Below are 18,658 nucleotides of genomic sequence, written 5' to 3'. Positions count from 1 at the left end.
GTCATAAATACACATTCGTTAACCGTTTATTAATATAACCTTTGAGCTCAACGGTAATTAATTAGTAGTGGAAATAATTTCTGGTAGCATCACAGAAATGTAGCAGTGACAATAATACTGTATGCTGTAATCGTACTGGACAATTAGTGATACAAAAAACCTGTTTTATCCTGTGAATAAAAGTATATGTTTTTGTCAGTGTACCATAATAACAGAAACGAAACGCAATATTGTGTCAGGACAATTCACTATTTATGCACAATAAATAAAGGAGCATAGCGCGAGAATTTCTGTTCAGCGCCAGACTTGCTTGTAACCTATATCACCAATTATGTTAAGAAAAATGACGCATTAACTACTACAAAACTCTGACTTTTGTGGGAATGCCTGGAGCAGACTAACCTGTGACCTGGAGTGTTCTGGGACGTTATATTTGGTATATCCAGACCATCCGTCGGCTCTTACTTCGGAAACATGGCTTAAAAAAATTCTCTTCAACGACGTAATCCGATAAAAAAAAAACGATCTCTTTACCCGTCGGCTTCCCGTGGCTGTCATGCGACCGGCTATTGCAGTTAATAATACAACAGCTTCTTGCCATTTTTTTGGGTTTCTTTTTATCGCTGTGTAACTGAGTTCAATTGAAAGCCTGCGTGCGCTAGTACCTCTTGCCACAAGTTCCCAGAATCCTTTGCGGTTTTATCCCTGAATGACGTCACATTTTCAATCTTTATCCTGGTGGGCCGGTCTCTAGTCAAAATGCCCGGGCCGATTTTTTGTCCCAGTCCAGCCTTGATTAGGGAAGGTTAGTTACCGGAGCTGGAGAGTGAGTTATTCAGGCGAACTCCCAACAGCATTAACTGCCCTGTTACTGTAAAACCTTAATAAACCTCGGTGAAGCAAAATGCGCTTAAGACTCTACATGAAAGTTAAAATATATATGTTCAGTGCACATAGATACATAGTGTATATAGTTACATAGTTATATATATCACACAGAAATCCACCACACTAGCTTCGTCTGGTTGTGCTGTTGGAGCCTTTTGGAGCATTTTTAATGACATCATGTGACAAATAATGTCTGCTGTCAGGTTACTCTACTAACAGACCGTCCAAGAGGTGTGAGCTCAATGTTTTGCTGAGTGAAGGACTTTAACTGGATTAGCTGGTATCTGTTTCTGTGTGATGCTAGCTTTAAGCTGATACCTTAGCAGTCATATTTGACCTCGGTCCCGCCTCGCTCGAAAAAAACAAACAAACAAAACCGATGGGTGACATCACTCCATCTTTTATAAACAGGTTTTTTGTTTTCCAGTTATTTTTATGAAGAAAGGAAATGAAAATAGTAAAAACAGAAGTATCATAAGTGAAGTAGAGGGAGCAGAGAAACAGCAGAGAGCTGTTTGTTTCAGCAAGCAGCTCCATCACTAGTGATTCATCATGCTGTAAGATTCCTGCTCACGCTCCACTGTCGACATCACCTTTGTATTTTGTCACTTTGCACTTGCACCCGTTCCTCTGTTTTCCTGTCCAGGTCAGCAGGCGTGCTGAAAAGGTCGCAGGAGAGTCATGAGAAACGGCCTCTCCTCCATACTAACGACAAGACGACGTGAAGACGGAAAACAAAAAACCCCGTTTGTGTTTGTGAGGCTGAGCAGCAGCACTGCTCCCCTCTAAATGTAGCTCTGAAGACTCCCTGTGCAAAGTCCTGCTGGCTGCATGTGGGTGGCCTTCATGAGTAAAGCCACCTACCTGAGGGCCAGATGCACAGTCTTTGCAGATTCGCTGTGGAAAGCTGTGTCCGTGAGCGATTCTGTTTCCTGAATCTTAATTAGTGCTGAGCAGCGCGGCCAACAAAGCAGATCTCCCGCTACACCTGAATCAAAGTTTCAGTCGATTTTTTTTCTGTCTACATAAAATCAAGAAGCTTAAAAACTGCACGCTTTCCCACTGCAACCAGAGCCGGATGTGCAAAGACTGCTAACAAGGCTGATGTCCTCTCACTGATGTACGCATTGCAGTTCATCGCTGTGGATCATTAGTAACACCAAAAAGAAGCAGCACTGCCAAGAAAAAGATATTCATGCAACTATAAGCGCAGTTTCAGACGGGGGGGTCTGAACCATCAGAGACGTCATGAATTCTTCTGCTCAACGTTTAGTTTTTCTTGAGCTCTGAGTTCTTATGTGGAGCTTATCTACTCTACATGCACACTCGGAGCTCAACATGCCACATTCACCGTTCATACAAACACGCTTTTCTGTGCTTTCCACCTGACAGTCACACATATCCACAACCTGCTGCTTGGATGACCTGCTCTAGCTGAGCTACAGCCACCTGTAGCTCTTCAAGGAGGAAAAAACCCCAAATTAGGACCATGTGCCAACTTTGAGTATTTATAGATGAAGAACTCAGAACTCCAGCAGTCAGCCAACAATCTCCCTTTCAACAGGAAGAAACCTCCGACAGAGCTAGGCTGAGAGAAGGGCAGCCTGTGACTAGCAGCCTGCTGGGACCGCACACTGTGGGGTTGGTCATGCATCTGTGTGACCTGCCTCTCTCCACTCAGAGACAACCTGGGTCTTCCCTGTGGGCTCCTCCTGGTTGGACATGAAACATGGCACCTAGGAAGCACCTAGCAGCTCAGAGCAGTAGCTGCAGGGTGAGGAGGTTTGTCATCCAGTGACCTCACACCTGTCTGTCCCACAGGCTAACCGAGGTAAACGGGACTCCTCCTTCACTTTGATTGGTCCCTTCACTTCTGGTGTCCACTACTCAGGCTCAGAGTCTCCACCCAGCACGCCATCACTGCATGTGTAGCTCCTCCCCTCACCCGAGTGTGTGAGACACATCTGACGACAGGATTAGAAGAACGATCATTGACCTGAAACGACAGCAGGACGCGCTGCATTCAAACGTCTCCATCAGCTGTAGGTTCTGAGTGGAGAGCGAACCACTGTGCACAGCTTATCTAACTCTGTCTGCGCCTCATTATAACATAACACACATTGTGTTTTCATAAATACGGGTTTGTGCTTTAATGCATATTCACTGTATGACATTATAGCACAGTGCCGTTATTGTACACTGAGCTCCTGCAGGGGCTCTACAGTATATTTGTGTGATTTTGTGTTTGATTGCATGTTCTGTGTGTGAATACAGTTTGTGTCTTTACAGTACTGTAGGCCTCCTCCATCAGCAGGAGAAACATCTGGAGGAGGAATCGATGTGGAACGTTGGAAAATGAACAGGAACGTCGACAGTGACGGTTAACGTCTGCCGGAAGAAATCAGCAGGTTTCAGTCTTTGGCACGAGGAGGAGGCGGCGCACTTAGAAAAGACAAAGCTTTATGGTACTGGGAAACTGGGAGGAGAAGAAATAAATAAGTTTGGATTTTATGAGGGTTGAAATGACACCCCGGAGAGACGAAGAGAAAGAGGAACTGGATGCTGCAACAGCAGGTGACACGAAATGTGTTGATTTCCCAGAAACCACAAATCGCTCATCGTTGTGATTTTTTTATGCACAGAGCGAGAAAATGAAGCTAATGTATAAACTGTAAATGGCAGCGAGCCCTGGGGAATCCACTTGTGTGCTGAAAGGCTAACGCTCATGCAGAGTGCTGATGAGGCGTACTCAGACACAAAAGGTTAGTGTTCAGCTGAAGGATGAGTGAAGGCAGTAAGTGGATAAACATCACTCTGAGACTTCACACCGCAGAGAAAATATGCAGAAACCGCTCGGCGTGAGTGGCAGTTAACGGATCGTCTCCGACTTTAAACCGACTCAGTGTTTTTCAGCCCCGGCGCGGCCGGTTTAATGTTTCTGCAGCTCCGTTTATGAGCTGGAAGAGAAGCATGGACGACAGCAGAGACAAATCAGTGATTTTAAGGTTGTTTGCTGAGTTCTGCATAAACCCGTCGGACAATCCTACATTTCATCCCTGAACCTTACCCGTTATTTATGTGTGTTTGAATATTTAAACAAAAAGCTGCTCTGGGAAGCATTTATCACACATTAGTGCACCGATGCGTGATGAGAAACCAGGCCGATCACCTGCACGGTGAACATTTCCATCATGTTTTCTGTGCTCGTTTTCACCCCTCCAGATTTTTGTGTTTCCTGTTGTAAAAGAAATATTAAAATGATTCGTGCACTCAGACGCCGGCCGTGTGGATTAGTCGTGCATCTTTACCTGGAAGTCCCATAGAGTATATAACCCGGGTCATATTTGTGCACGTGGACACCTGAACAGGTGTAAGCTGAAAGGTAACAGCTGGAAAAGCCAAAGTCAATGAATAAATAATTGATTGGATAATGAGAAAAAGTCAATCTAAAGAAATAAATAGTGATTTAATTTATTTGTACAGCACCAACAGCAGTCGCTCAAGCTTTACGTTTACATCAAGTAGTCGGCGACAGTGGGAAGGAAAAACGTCCTGTGACTCAGTTTGTGTCTAAATAGTTTCATAAAACTGAGACTGATTTGAAATTGTTCCTTATAGCAGCTCAAAGTACACACAGGCAGAAACTGGCAGAAGGTAAACTGTTTAAAGTGTTAGCTAACATTGCTGAACCTGGTAGCAGTTAGCATAACCAGTGTTTCACTCATTTTAGGTTTGACAGCGTTCTTTGGTAGTTAAAGGCGAATAACTTGAACATGACCTAAGCTGCGGTTTGGAGAAGGAACTGGTGGATCCCCATGTACCAATGAGAAGAGAGGAAGTGAAAGAATTGAAAACAGGAGGGAGGGCCGGGCATGAAAACCAGAACAACGCTCCTGAAATTCAGATAATTTAGCTCCAAACAGAGTTAGTGAAACTGCTATGTGATTGTGTCAGATACGAGCAGAGCTTGAAGCTGTTAGTAATAACTTCAGGAGCTCTGTGACCTGGCATTTTGACTTTATGTGGTATTGTTTCATGTTTTTCCCTCATGCTTCTGCTCTGAATTGTGTTCTTTTGTCATAGTGATCACAGTCTAGTTTTCACCCGTTGTAGTTTTTGCCCCTGTTCATTTTTTCCTTGATTTTGGATTAATAATAAACGACTCATTTTTCTTACTCCTAAGTTTGGTCTCTTCTGAGTCTGCTCCAAAAAACGCACCGGGTACGCAGCCAGACGTATAATTAGGAAACCGCTAGCTGAAAGCACGGCTAACTGTGTGAATGGAGTCCAACGTCTGAATGAAAGGCCTAATATTTGTTTAAGAGAAAGGCTATTTTCTAAATGGCTGCTAGCAAACTGCCCAAGAGGAGCAAAGTTAGTTTTTCAGATCTTTATAAGTTGTTGACTGAATGTACTGACTCAGTATTTGATGAGAGTCGAGGCTTTTGCGTTGGAGTCGGAAACCCTCGGTGGTATTATTGCTCTTTAAGGAACTTCAGCTCAGACTTTAATTTCCAGCTGATGTTGTTGCCGCTTGATGGAAGCCCAGTGGGTGTTGGACTCTGGTGAACATGAATGTTTAATTAAATCTAAATAAAAGGAATGCAGGGTGATCCGTCTGAGTGACGAACTGAGAAATCAGCTCAAATATACAAAGGGCAGATACAGAGAAAACTGAATGAGATCAGCTGTAATCAGTGTGAACTCATCATCCAGGTCCCTCTCCGCTCCGAGCGGCACTGCCAGTAAATTCTCCACATCCCCTCGTTTGAGGAAAAACAACTCCAGCAGGCAATGAAGGCATAGCTCAAAAAGCCGGCGGGGAAGAAAACAGCGAGGCAGCACTGCAGACATCTCATTTGGGTTAACAGAAACTGCCGTACGGTTCAGCAGCACCGCTAATGACTAGACTGATAGTGTTGAGTGTGATGGATGGGGCCGAACTGGTGCTGATTGGATTGGTATGCAACAATAGGCTGAATTCCACCGGCGGAGGCAGCGGGGCCTGTGTGCGCCGTTAACTCCTCCTTTCTGTGAGTCCGTTTGTGTCGCTGTTCACCGTTGGATGCTTCGATGTATTAAAAAGCACAAACTGCAGCTGCCGTCTTTTTTCGCCACGTCAGCAGACGAGGCCAACCTGCAGGAAGCTGCTAAACTTGATTTAAAGCCGGATTATCGGCCGTTCAAGTCAGCTTACATCGAATACCTCGCTGAGACAAATGCAGATCATTTACTCTGAATCAGCCTGATAACTGAGCTAATCTGCTGCTGGAAAGATTCAGACTCTCTCGTCCTGACATCGATGCGACTGCTTTCTCCAGCTCGTGTTTCTGCGCAGAGCACTCGGCGCTGTCGTTTCCTTTGTTCGCACTGTATGAATGCAGTGAAGGAGGATTCGGTTCCATCGGTGTAACCTGCGGTGTAATTTCTGCACTGACTTCAACCCACAGCACACCCTCGGCTGACTTGTGGTAGCATAGCAACAGATGCTGCTGGTGGTAGTGTGGAGGAGTGTGTTTGCTTGTCAGACACACAGATGCATGCACAGCTGGTTTTTACAACACTGGCTGAAACAACCAGCATCACGTGGGCTCGGAGCTCAGGGCAGGATCTTAATCCTCACTGAGTTTGCACACGTCTGTCATATAAAGCATCGTGTTTGAACTGGTCTATAATAGCAGAAGTCAAAGGTTACAGACACCGTGCGTGGATGTGTGAGGGGTCAGCGCCTGACATTAGCTGGTGTGTTGCTGCGAGAGGTCAAAGCTGCTGCCTGCACACTGACCTCCACATCGTTTGACAGAAGCAAAGTTTAACCAAACACCATCAGGCTCCACCTACCAGGTTTCTGCACAGCTGTAGGTGACGTCAGATGTATATTTATTACATTTACAGGGTGACTGTTTCGATTCAATAATACAGTAAAAGTAACATAAAAATATATTATAATCAGAAAAGTTGCACAAATAAGTCATAAATCATTGTTCCCTGATATAACATATAGACATTACACACAGTGTATACACATAGTGTATATATACACACATATACACTGTATACATTTACACTGCATGTACGTCATAGCTGCAAACCCATCAGAAACCCCACACAGGTCTGTGCAGGCACTACGTGAGCTTTTCCATCCCCACACCTGTGCCTGGGTCCACCTGCGGTGCTAATTTTTCATGTTGAACCTGTGATCATGAGGGGGCGGGGCCTTTGAACATCAACAGTATGAAAGCGTATGTTAGCGGTTTGATCCCTGCAGGGCTGCTTATTTGTAGCCATAAGTTACCTTTTATAGGTGAAAGGATGAACTGATGATTGAAGCTTTTTAGATTTTCTGTGTTTATATTTTTTTTACTCCTTTTATTGTTCTTATGTTATATATAACAAAATATTTATTTTATTTTTTCATTTATTTATATAATGTAATTATATGGCGCTCTTCCACAGCCTGTCTTTGTCCCATCTCCCTCCTCTCACCCCCAGCTGGTCACAGCAGATGCTCCGCCCCCTCCCTGAGCCTGGTTCTGTCTGAGGAGTTTTTCCTTCTGTTGGGATTTAAATATATAATCTGAAAGCTTATCTGCTGATTATATTGTTTTATGTATAAGCAGTGTTGGTCAAGTTACTTGAAAAAGTAATCCCGTTACTTTACTGATTACTTATTTTCGAAAGTAATTAATTACTTAGTTACTTTTTAAAAACACGATTTACACCCTGAGTAGGTGATAAAGTGATAGATCTTTCAGCCCAATTCTACTTTTTCTACATAATCATCATACAAAATGTAATCAAATGGAAAAGTCTCTTTTTAAAACTTGTTTTATTAGTTTTAATCTTTTAACTTTATGCATCAAGCAAAAATTTAATTATATGCAACATTCTCTGACTGGAAGAAATTAGTTTAACATTTAAACCTATTTTCTGCAGATTCCAGCTCATAAAATAAAATATTTTTGTGTGTTTACACTCAGTCTTTCAAATAGATGCAAGTAAAACACAGCAGAAAATAAATAAAGTCAAAGACTCAGCGGTCCTGTTGCTCTATTTTCACCTGTAAAGCAGGAGTGGGGCAGGCGGAGGGTTACCCTGGTGCAGGTGTGCCGCGGTCAGTGGAAGAATCCGCGAGTTTCTCTGTGAGTTTCCCATTACGTCGTAGCTACTCGGTGCTTGTTGGAAGTTTAGGGTTTTTTCGCTGTAAAAAGAAGTTTTCTTCCCACGCACAGCGGACACTAATGTTTTTGTCACTTTTTATGGAATCAAACTCAAAGGTCAGTACTTCCACGCTTTAAACGCTGCACGCTCATACTCTCTCTGCACTCGATATGTGATCCATTGTTGATCTGCACACAGCTGTTGTCACGAACGGCGCACTCGCTTACGTCACTGTCATGAGACATTCTCGCAAAAAAATCACGGTTTTAGTAATGCAGTAACGCAGCGTTACTACGGGAAAGTAACGGTAATCTAATTACCGTTTTTGCAATAGTAATCCCTTACTTTACTCGTTACTTGAAAAAGTAATCGGATTACAGTAACGCGTTACTGCCCATCTCTGTGTATAAGAGAGGGCCAGCTTTGAGTTTGAGTTAAAAGTACTGACAGGAAACTACATGCTTTTGCAAAAATAGGAGCTGCAGCCAGAAAGTGAAACGAAGCAGAGTCTTTGATCGAAACCTAAAGTGTGTGTGACGTCTAGATGAAGTATAGAAATAACTAAGCTTCCTGTTTTGCTTCAGACTTTGGCTGACGTGTCTGTGTGTCTGCTGAGTCTCCATATTGTAAAATTAAAGATCATCTTTTGAGTTTGACCACTTTGAGCTTTGTCTTTTTTGGCTGTAAAGAATACAAAGATTTAATACGTCCCACTGTTGTCTGATTGTTGATTCTCTGTATCATTGCAGGTGAGTACAGAGCACCTTTGGCTCACTGTTGCTGTGATTTGTGGTTATATGAATAAAAAGACATTTTTATCATTACTGTTTTTTGCTTGGTTTGAATTTTCTCATGGTTATTCATATGTTTCAACTTTTCTAAATTACTTTTTTGGTTAACCTGTATTTTTTAAATGTGCTGCATAAATAGAATTGACGGAATAAAACATAAGAAACTGAACATCAACTTCTGGGATGTCCCACACAGCAAGTCAATATGTCAGTCAGAGTATCCATTAAAGATGCTCCAAAGGGCACCAATGGAATGAAGAGGTCCGGAGTAATGACTCAGAGTCATGTACTCCAGTCATCAACATCTGTCAATTAATGCGCCCAGATCTGTGACTTCATTAACCAGCAGGATGAGTTAGAGAGAAACTGCACTCAGCGTAGTTCTGCAGGACCGTTTTTGGATGAGGAGTCAAACATGTTTACTGGACTGACTCCCTGCAGAGGGATCGCAGGTATTGGCTTCAGTTTTCAGCTCCAGAAGTTGCCCGTTGCTCTTAAGCAGAGATACGGTGACTCCTGCATGCTGAAGGAGGTTGAACACTGCAGCACAGCAATCACACGTACAAACTGAAGCAACACAAAGAGGCCGTTTAGCAGCTGTGGTGAAGAACGGTGAATGACTGTCTGATGACATGCAGAGAGAAGCAGCGGGGTTCCTCATTTTGGTTCCTTTCTATATTTGAACTGCTCAAAACAAGCTGCTGCTGCCTTTTATTGTTACCTGTTATTATGTAAAGCACCAGCCTTAAAGGTGGAATGTCAAGTTTTGACCCTCTTTCTTCGTCTTCTATGAGTTATGCTTCAGTGGACACTAAATTTTATTTGGATTTTTCTTAATCTTGTAGAGCAGTGAGTTTTGACTCCTTAGTTAATATATTCAAGTTCTGGTTCTTCCGGAGCTCCTCCCCTGTCTCACCTGTTTGTCCTCCGGAGCTCCTCCCCTGTCTCACCTGTTTGTCCTCTGGAGCTCCTCCCCTTTCTCACCTGTTTGTCCTCCGGAGCTCCTCCCCTTTCTCACCTGTTTGTCCTCCGGAGCTCCTCCCCTGTCTCACCTGTTTGTCCTCCGGAGCTCCTCCCCTTCTCACCTGTTTGTCCTCCAGAGCTTCCTGTCTCACCTGTTTGTCCTCCGGAGCTCCTCCCCTTTCTCACCTGTTTGTCCTCCAGAGCTTCCTGTCTCACCTGTTTGTCCTCCGGAGCTCCTCCCCTGTCTCACCTGTTTGTCCTCCGGAGCTCCTCCCCTTTCTCACCTGTTTGTCCTCCGGAGCTCCTCCCCCTTCTCACCTGTTTGTCCTCCAGAGCTTCCTGTCTCACCTGTTTGTCCTCCGGAGCTCCTCCCCTGTCTCACCTGTTTGTCCTCCGGAGCTCCTCCCCTGTCTCACCTGTTTGTCCTCCGGAGCTCCTCCCCTGTCTCACCTGTTTGTCCTCCAGAGCTTCCTGTCTCACCTGTTTGTCCTCCGAAGCTCCTCCCCTGTCTCACCTCTTTGTCCTCCGGAGCTCCTCCCCTTTCTCACCTGTTTGTCCTCCGGAGCTCCTCCCCTGTCTCACCTGTTTGTCCTCCAGAGCTTCCGGTCTCACCTGTTTGTCCTCTGGAGCTCCTCCCCTGTCTCACCTGTTTGTCCTCCAGAGCTTCCTGTCTCACCTGTTTGTCCTCCGAAGCTCCTCCCCTGTCTCACCTCTTTGTCCTCCGGAGCTCCTCCCCTTTCTCACCTGTTTGTCCTCCGGAGCTCCTCCCCTGTCTCACCTGTTTGTCCTCCAGAGCTTCCGGTCTCACCTGTTTGTCCTCTGGAGCTCCTCCCCTGTCTCACCTGTTTGTCCTCCAGAGCTTCCTGTCTCACTTGTTTGTCCTCCGGAGCGTCCTGTCTCTGTCTCTCTCAGTCTTGTCTCTGTTACGCTGGTAGATGGTTTCTGTGGCGTCGTGTTCACGGATTTCCTGCACGTCCGTCCTAATTCTCTTGATTGGTTTCAGCTGTTCCTCGTTCTCAGCTGTTGGTTTTTGTGTCTGGCTGTGTGTGTGTCCTTTAACGGCTTCTGATCTGATCTGAGTGTAATTAGCGGACGAGGTCCACCTGGGCCTGATGTGCTATCAGACCTCTGATTGTTACAGCCTGTTCCTGCCCCCTGAGAGGAGGCTGGCAGATGAGTCTTGTGTTTGTCATGTTTCCATAAATAAAGTCCTGTTTCCTTAGTGAGACGTCAGTCTGTCTCCTATATCTTTATTTATTGCATGTTCAAGGATCCCTGCGACCATCATAGGAGCCTGTTTTTAATCTTGTTTTCTTAATAAAAACATCATATTTATAAATGTTCTGTGCCTTCTTATGCTTATGTGTCTCTTCCTGGATGTGCTTTTACTGAAAATGAATCTCATGCAGCATTTGATGTAAGGCTTTCATGCCCACCTGCCCCCCTTCATACTGCGTGCCATATGTTCATGTCTTGCATCGCCTGAAATATCACCTGACATTTAACCTCGTGTCATGTTTGCGGTCTGCTTCCCTTGTGTTTACGCTGAGGCACTGATTGTGTTTGCCTTCTCAGTCGTCCTCTCTGCTCTCTCTGCTTCAGCAGAGGCGTTGCTACAGTCTGGTTTCCACTTCACTCCCCTTGCAGTAAACAGTTTATGCAGATCCATAATACCAAGCAGAAGGTAAGAGAAGCTGCTTCAAAGCATTTACGCCTAACATAGAAGTGTGGGACCTCCTGTGTGAAACCTGTGCAGTGATGTGTAACAGTTTTGTGTTACCAGTAAGACATAAAATGAAGCAACTGCACGACTTCAATGCACTTTCACTTAATTTTGGGAGAACAAAAAGTGATCCAGCTGCAAACAGGAGCCCCGCCTTTTGGAAAGCGATGTCTAACCACGTTAAGATGTGGCAGGAGGCGGTGATGCAGACAGGGAGTTTTAGGGTGGGGTGGCCAGGATGCATGCATGTCTCCCAAGAAAATACAGGGCTATTTATACACCTACACCACACACCTCTGCAGTATTTGGAGCGCATGTAGTGGTGGAAAAGATCCAATAATGAGTGTTCCTTGTTACGTTTCGGTGTGTCAGTGTTTTGTTTTTGCATGACTTATGTATTTCCTGCTTTACTTTGAAAGTCTGTGTTATCTTAGTGTGTTCAGTTTACATTTTCCTTGTCTCGTCAGTTCTAATTTGCCCCAGCTGTGTTTCCCTCCTGTGGTCCATTTCCTGATTGCTCCCTCTATGTATTTAAACCCTGTGTTTCAGTGTGTCATGGTCGTGATCTCCCCCGTGTTGTAAATAGTTTGGTGTTTGTTGTAAATAAATAGTCTGTTGTAAATAGTTGTGAATGGGTTTGTCAATACTTTCGTCATGGGATATTTTCGTTTTGGGATTTTGGTGGAGAGCCTTCGTGGTTTTATTTTCCTTATCTTTGTTTTCCTACGTTACACCCCGGTTGCCTAGGCCGGGGTGTAACATCCTTGCTTACACTAATGTAGTACAGATACTGTGTATTACTGCTGTGCTGAGAGGACATGTTCAACTTATGATGATCAAACACTGAGCTCATTCTCCGTATCATCAGGAACATGTACAGGACCTGGCTCTTTGAGCTATTTACAGCAATTTCCCAGCCAAGGATAAATAAAATATTAACTCGTTTCTTCCTGTTAAAAGGGAGTTTTTCCTTCCCACTGTTGCCAGAGTGCTCATAGGGGGTCATATGATTGCTGGGTTTTTCTCTGTATGCATTATTGCAGGGTCTACCTTACAATATAAAGCACCTTGTTGTTGTTGCTGTGATTTCGCTGTATAAATAAAATTGGATTGAATCCATTTGAACTGCTGCGACACCTTCAGCTGACAAAATGAAAAGACCTCCCCTAGAGGACTGCATCCAGGACACACACACTAGCTACGTGGGGCTAAGTGACACGTGCATAATGTGGTCGAAAACAGAGGTGTGTGCGACAGCCTGCTGAAACACTTGTTTCATATTGTTTCTTTACCACTCCTGAGTTAACAGTGTTGCACGGGCTTAGAAAGAGATGCACAGCCTCTAGTGACGCAAACACCTTAGCTTTGTAGCATTAGCATTTTTCCCATATACATTAGCACCACTTATCTTAGTAGCTTGTGTGCCTTTGGTGCAATCTCCACCCAAGGCACATATGAAGGTCTTCATATTTTGTTATATATCAGTTCAAACGTTCAGTGTCTGCAGTTTATTCAGCTGTATCCTGCGAGACTTTACCCGTCTGCAGACTTAAGACACCCCGACTGCTCAGTCTGTCCTCATCATGATCTCACGAGTGACTTTACCAGTTTCAGTGTGGAAGAGCTACGTTCACAGGAAGCAGTACTCACAGCTCGTGGAATATCGCTTTCGAAGATTCACTGATTTTACTGAGCTTTTCCTTTATAAGACTCTTTTCCTTTGGTGTACCTGATGTTTGCAGCACTTGAAGATTTTAAGGCTTGGATTCCCATCATCGTGTCACATTTTGGTTTAGAGAATCATCTCTTTAGCTCACTGAGCATGTTATCAAGCACCGGGCAGAACATGCTGCTACCAACAGTGTCCCTGCTCAGAGGACATGACAGTGTGTCCATGTCTGCACTGCTTTGTATTAGAGCAGAGCGATATGACCAAAAGTATTTATCACAATATACATTTGAAAATTTGTACGATTTAACGATATAACTGACGATATAATTGACTCTAGACAAATTACTTTACAACTCCACAGCTTTATTAGTGCAAAACAACATCAATGTATTTCCACTTCAACAAGCAGCTGTTTTTTATCTGCATTAAAGTTATATAAACATTTAACAGTGCAAATGCAAATTCCTCGCTGACAGTTTAACCAAAAGACATTTCCAGTGGAAACTGGCCGACACATCCTCAGCATAACCATGTATAACATCCACAGAACTTAAAAAGAGGTTATACACTGAAGGAAATTGCCGTCCCGGGTTTCCTCCGTGGCGTGAGCGATAAGCAGAGTTTTGTCCTTTCCTTCTAAGATTCCTAATTATTTAAAGTAACACTCAGGTATGCCATTCAGCGTGTTAGTACGAGCTCGGGAGCAGCTTGGGAGAACAAGAAAACAGAGACTGCTTTAGGTTGCCTTCCCAATCGACTCAAAGGTTTATTTAGTACATAACAGCTTATATAGAGGAAAAAAAGGTTCGTGTGTCAGCTTTCCCAGTTCAAACCGGTACAGACCAAATAAGGAAACGTCTTCCTGCCTTGTGAGCAAAGTATCCCTTGTGTAGTTTATCAGTTCAGCTATAATTTATGATCATCCCAGCAAAATACACTCCTAGACATAAAATACAGAGTTCTTTCATTAGTGAATTCTGAAACAAACCACCTAGCCTTTAACGAGCCTTTTCCAGGAGATAAAGAAAAAGGGAGGATGGGAGTAAGGAAGTGGTCTCATCTCTGTGGTGTTTTTGACCTTCTGGTACCAGCTTGTGAGTCTTACACATCAATTCTTGGGTCAGAGAGAAAAATAACTAAAACAAAGGGGCCTTATTGAATGACAGAGTTTTCCTGCATAATGTCACTATAAAACAATATCCAGTAAATGCTACCATGGTACTAAAATACCTAACATACACACACAACACGGTAACATTATGCTGAAGCACAGTACGTATCACTCCGCGAGGCTCCGCCTACGATAGCCGTAACGCTCCGACAATCCATCAAGCGGTGCGGCTTCGTAGCTCAGCAAAGTCGTACTGAAACATTTGACAGATTTTCGAGCGCCGTGCACATAAAATCGTCTCGAGGTCAGTAAACACAACCAGGGTTCATACATAAGGCACACGGGGTTATAAGGGGCTCTGTCGACTTTCAGAAAAATCAAAGGATTGATTTTAAGTGCGCCGTATTTTCCAAACAACACGGTAATAACGACAGCCCGCTAGCATGCGCTACCAAAAATAGTGCTTTGTTGTGTATCTGACGGACGAAAGCTAAACCAGTTCCACACCAGTGAAGCTGCAGCGTTTTTACAAACCAGTTCTGGTTCATCAGTTTCATTCAACGATCCGCTTTCGCCCTTGTCATTCTCAAATTTGCGTGTCATCCTTGCGCAGGGGCCATGCTAATCTTCTCTGTATCATATCCAACTTAGCGTACGCGCTTGCCGAAGCAAGCACCTTGTCGACCTTCTCATTCTCCGTCGCCGCTGTGCCTTTTTCGCCATGTGCGTATGAAAACAAAGGCACTGCGCATGCGCGTTTTACCCATATTCTATCGCCATGTTTCATTTTCTTGTCGTTGCCGAACATTGTACCAGTATTACCGTGAACGGTATGATACAGCCCAGCCCTACTTTGTATTTCTGAATGGAATCTGTCTCCACATTTCAGCAGTATTTAAGACTTCAAAGTAAAATTCATTTCTCTCGTTTTGACAACACTTCTGTCTCCGCTGTTTTCTCCTGCAGCTTCCTCAAGGACACGTCCATCAAGTATAGGATGGCAGGCTACCTTATCTCTTGTTGTTGAAGCTCTGTGTGCTCGTGTGAAGCCACGTAGTGTGAACATGAGAGCGACACATTAATGCATCTAATCTCTGCAACAACATAAAAAGCATTCAGCTTGTGCGACTGCTTTAACTGCTTTAAATCGTGTCTTAAAACTCACTTTTTTACTTTGGCTTTTAATTCGAGGTCGGTTTGAGTACCATCAGGCCTGTTTTATGTTTTTATTGTTAATTCATTGTCTTCTCATTTCTCTATATTTGTTTCTCTACTGTTTTCTCTTGTTTTTAACTGATTGTGAAGCGCTTTGGTCAACTCAATTGTGTCCTCAAGAACCAGATCAAGACTCTGAGCACTGCTACGGACATTAAATGCATTAAGTGCTCTCCACTCGTGACAGAAGCAGCCCGACAGATGACTTTTGCAGACCTGGTCACATCGCTCAGATAGTTTTTTCTGTCAGTCCTGCAGCATCGAGGCGGCCTGCAGGTTCTCTTGTATGATAGAAGCTCAGCACGAAGCAGATCTGTTCTGCCATCGGGGAAAACGTCTCGCTTTCCTTGACCTCATTTATAATGAAGGAGCGTGCCATCTGAGCTAGTGCATCTAGAACTTCATTGTGAATTTGGTGGCTTGAGTGTTTTGCATAGCAAGGCCCTGTCACTGGGTCATGGTTACCATCCAACATAGCCAGGAAGTTTCCCCTGATGTCGGCGTCTCTTATCCCCCGGGACCCCGCTGTGAAACACTCGCAGTTAACTGCAAGGATTTTTACGCAGGTATGTTTTTCCTGCTCACTGTGTTCTTCAGTTCTCATTAAAGATGCATTAGCTTTTTCTCCTCATATTCTTTCTACGCCATCACTGCATTTATGTCAGCCTCTCCTGTTGCACGTGCAGTCACTCGCCTTCTCTGCGTGTTGCTTTTTCCACTTCTGGAATCTCAAGACTGAAGTCAGCAATGTTTGGGATGCATGCAGGGTCGTGGCTCTGCGAGTATTCTAGCCATGGGTGTGTTAAACCACGAGACACGAAGCGTTTTCTCCTGTCGCGTTGGACTGTGCTGGGAAAGAGCTGCAGGCTCGACTAGTCCATCAGCTCCTGATGTGGAGATCTCTGTTTAATTCTGTTGTTCAGTGAGAATCTATTTCATAGCGCCCCCTGTGGGTTCAACAGTGTGCCACAGGTGTTATTTTGGTATTTTATTTATTTATTTGTTTTCGGACCCAGAAGAATCCGACTCCATATGCACATGTTTTCTTTCCTGTGCCAATTTGCTCACAGAATAACCTTGACAATATTTCGCTGTATTTCATTGTGATTGCTATTTGAGCTTCACTTGCTGGACATTTTTGCTGTATTATCGCAGCGTCTGTGCAGTGAAACCATCTGTGAAGGGAAACGTACTCACTGTGGAACCACTTCTGCACAGTCAGCGTGTAGACGGGGACACAGACAGGGTTGGTGTCACACACTCAGGTTGTCCAGTGAAGAAGCTACATCATCATCACATATTTAGATGTGCAGTCTCAGCTGCAGCTCTTTAGATCTTCTGATGTTCAAGTCCCCTCTGGGGCTCCAGTGATCACCTGGTGATGATGAACCCATTCAAGGTGCTTCAGTCTCCAGAGATCTCCATTTGGCCATCTTTCATCGCTTTGAGGTTCTGAGTTTTCCTGACACAGCTGGGGGAAAATCAGCGACGGCCAAATAAATAATTCAGGTACAATTCAAAGTTTCTCAAGTGTACCTGAGTCTTTGAGCAAGGACGGCGTTGTCCAGATGTAACAGGAGCAGTGTCTCTGTTTCCCGGAGGACTCGATCAAGACTAATCAACACTAACAAGTTTGTGTTAATCATAATAATCTGTGTGAACTTCTGCACAGTGAGGAGGATGCTGGGATAGGAGAGATGGAGCCAAGCAAAGCTGGCAGTAATTAAAGCGTCCTCAGACACGATGTTGCAGCCGCTGCTTCAGACGAGGGATTGTTCAGCACGACCTGCATACGTGCACCCACGTGCACCCAGGAAAGAGCCCACGTTTGAGGCTTTTGAAACATAACACCCACTTTTAGATGTGGATCATCACATCCACAGTGTCCATCAAAGTAGCAAGAGAGTCCTTAGATTTCATTCCTGACTGTTGTCATAGTCAAGAGAGCGTTTTAGTGTGTGGCTTTATTTTTTTTAAATGAAAATTACACTGAAACTTATTTTTGTCACGGCGAGTGAGAGGAGCCGTGCGGACGAGGAAAAGGAGGATCCACACGCAGGCAGTCGTGAAGGTGTAAAAGGTGATTTATTGAACACAAAAGGAGAGCCAAACGGCAACACGGAGAACTAAACTATACTGGGAAACAACTAAAACTACAAAGCACAAACCTGAATGAGAGCGGGCGGAAACAGATGATGGTTGACTGCAGGGAAACACACAGATGAGGCAGAGTGGAAACACAGACGGACCAGCAACAACAATGACGGAAGACATGACTTAAATACACAGAGAACCACAGGGGAATTACACACAGGTGGGAATAATCAACAAGACGAGACAAAGGTAAAACTGAACACACTCACGTGAGACGCAGACCTTCACAATAAAACAGGAAACAAAACACACTTTACTAAGACACAGACTAGACAGAGACAGACTTGAAATGACATATGAAACTAAACCCACATCTTAAACCCAGATAAACAGAAACATGGAACTCTAATAATAGACATAAACATTACCATAACACGACAAGAGAACAAGAACACAATCCCTGATGCAAACTTAAATCAAAACACAATAAACTCAAAATACTGCGTCCAACGGACCCAGAACCGTGACAATTTTACCCTGAACGTCTGGGCTCGTCCTCTGACGCTCTCCTTTCTTTGACTGTATCATCTGCAGAAGCTCACACCTGTCCACGCCCACAAACCGCTCAAACCTTTGATAAATGGGCTGAACTTCGAGATCATATAACAACAGTTCACTCTGTCTTTACTTCTGAAGCATCCATATTTGACCCAAGTGTTCCTAACATGTAGGAAACCACAGGACGGACCGAGCTGCAGTTATGTGATTTACGAGGTGCTTTGTCCACATTCTGAGTCTGAATAAACCTTTTGGACCTATTTTGTCACAGTCTGCCATGCGTGGTTAAAACCTGCAACAGTTTGCTTTCCCTCGCCCGTTTCTCCCCACCTCACACGTTTGTGTTTCTCTGAATAGACGGGACTTTGACCACAGAGGGCAGAGCTGTTCAAACTTGTGTCATCTCTTCATACTGTTCCAGTAAAAGCTTTTTGTTGTTGTTTCTTGATGAGATGCTCTTGTTTAGTCTGCTTATTTCTCCA

This window comes from Aulonocara stuartgranti (genome assembly GCF_965226115.1).
Source record: "Aulonocara stuartgranti genome assembly, chromosome: 5".
Lineage (NCBI taxonomy): Eukaryota > Metazoa > Chordata > Actinopteri > Cichliformes > Cichlidae > Aulonocara > Aulonocara stuartgranti.
The sequence above is the reverse complement of the archived record's forward strand: the minus strand, read 5'-3'. Positions refer to the sequence as shown.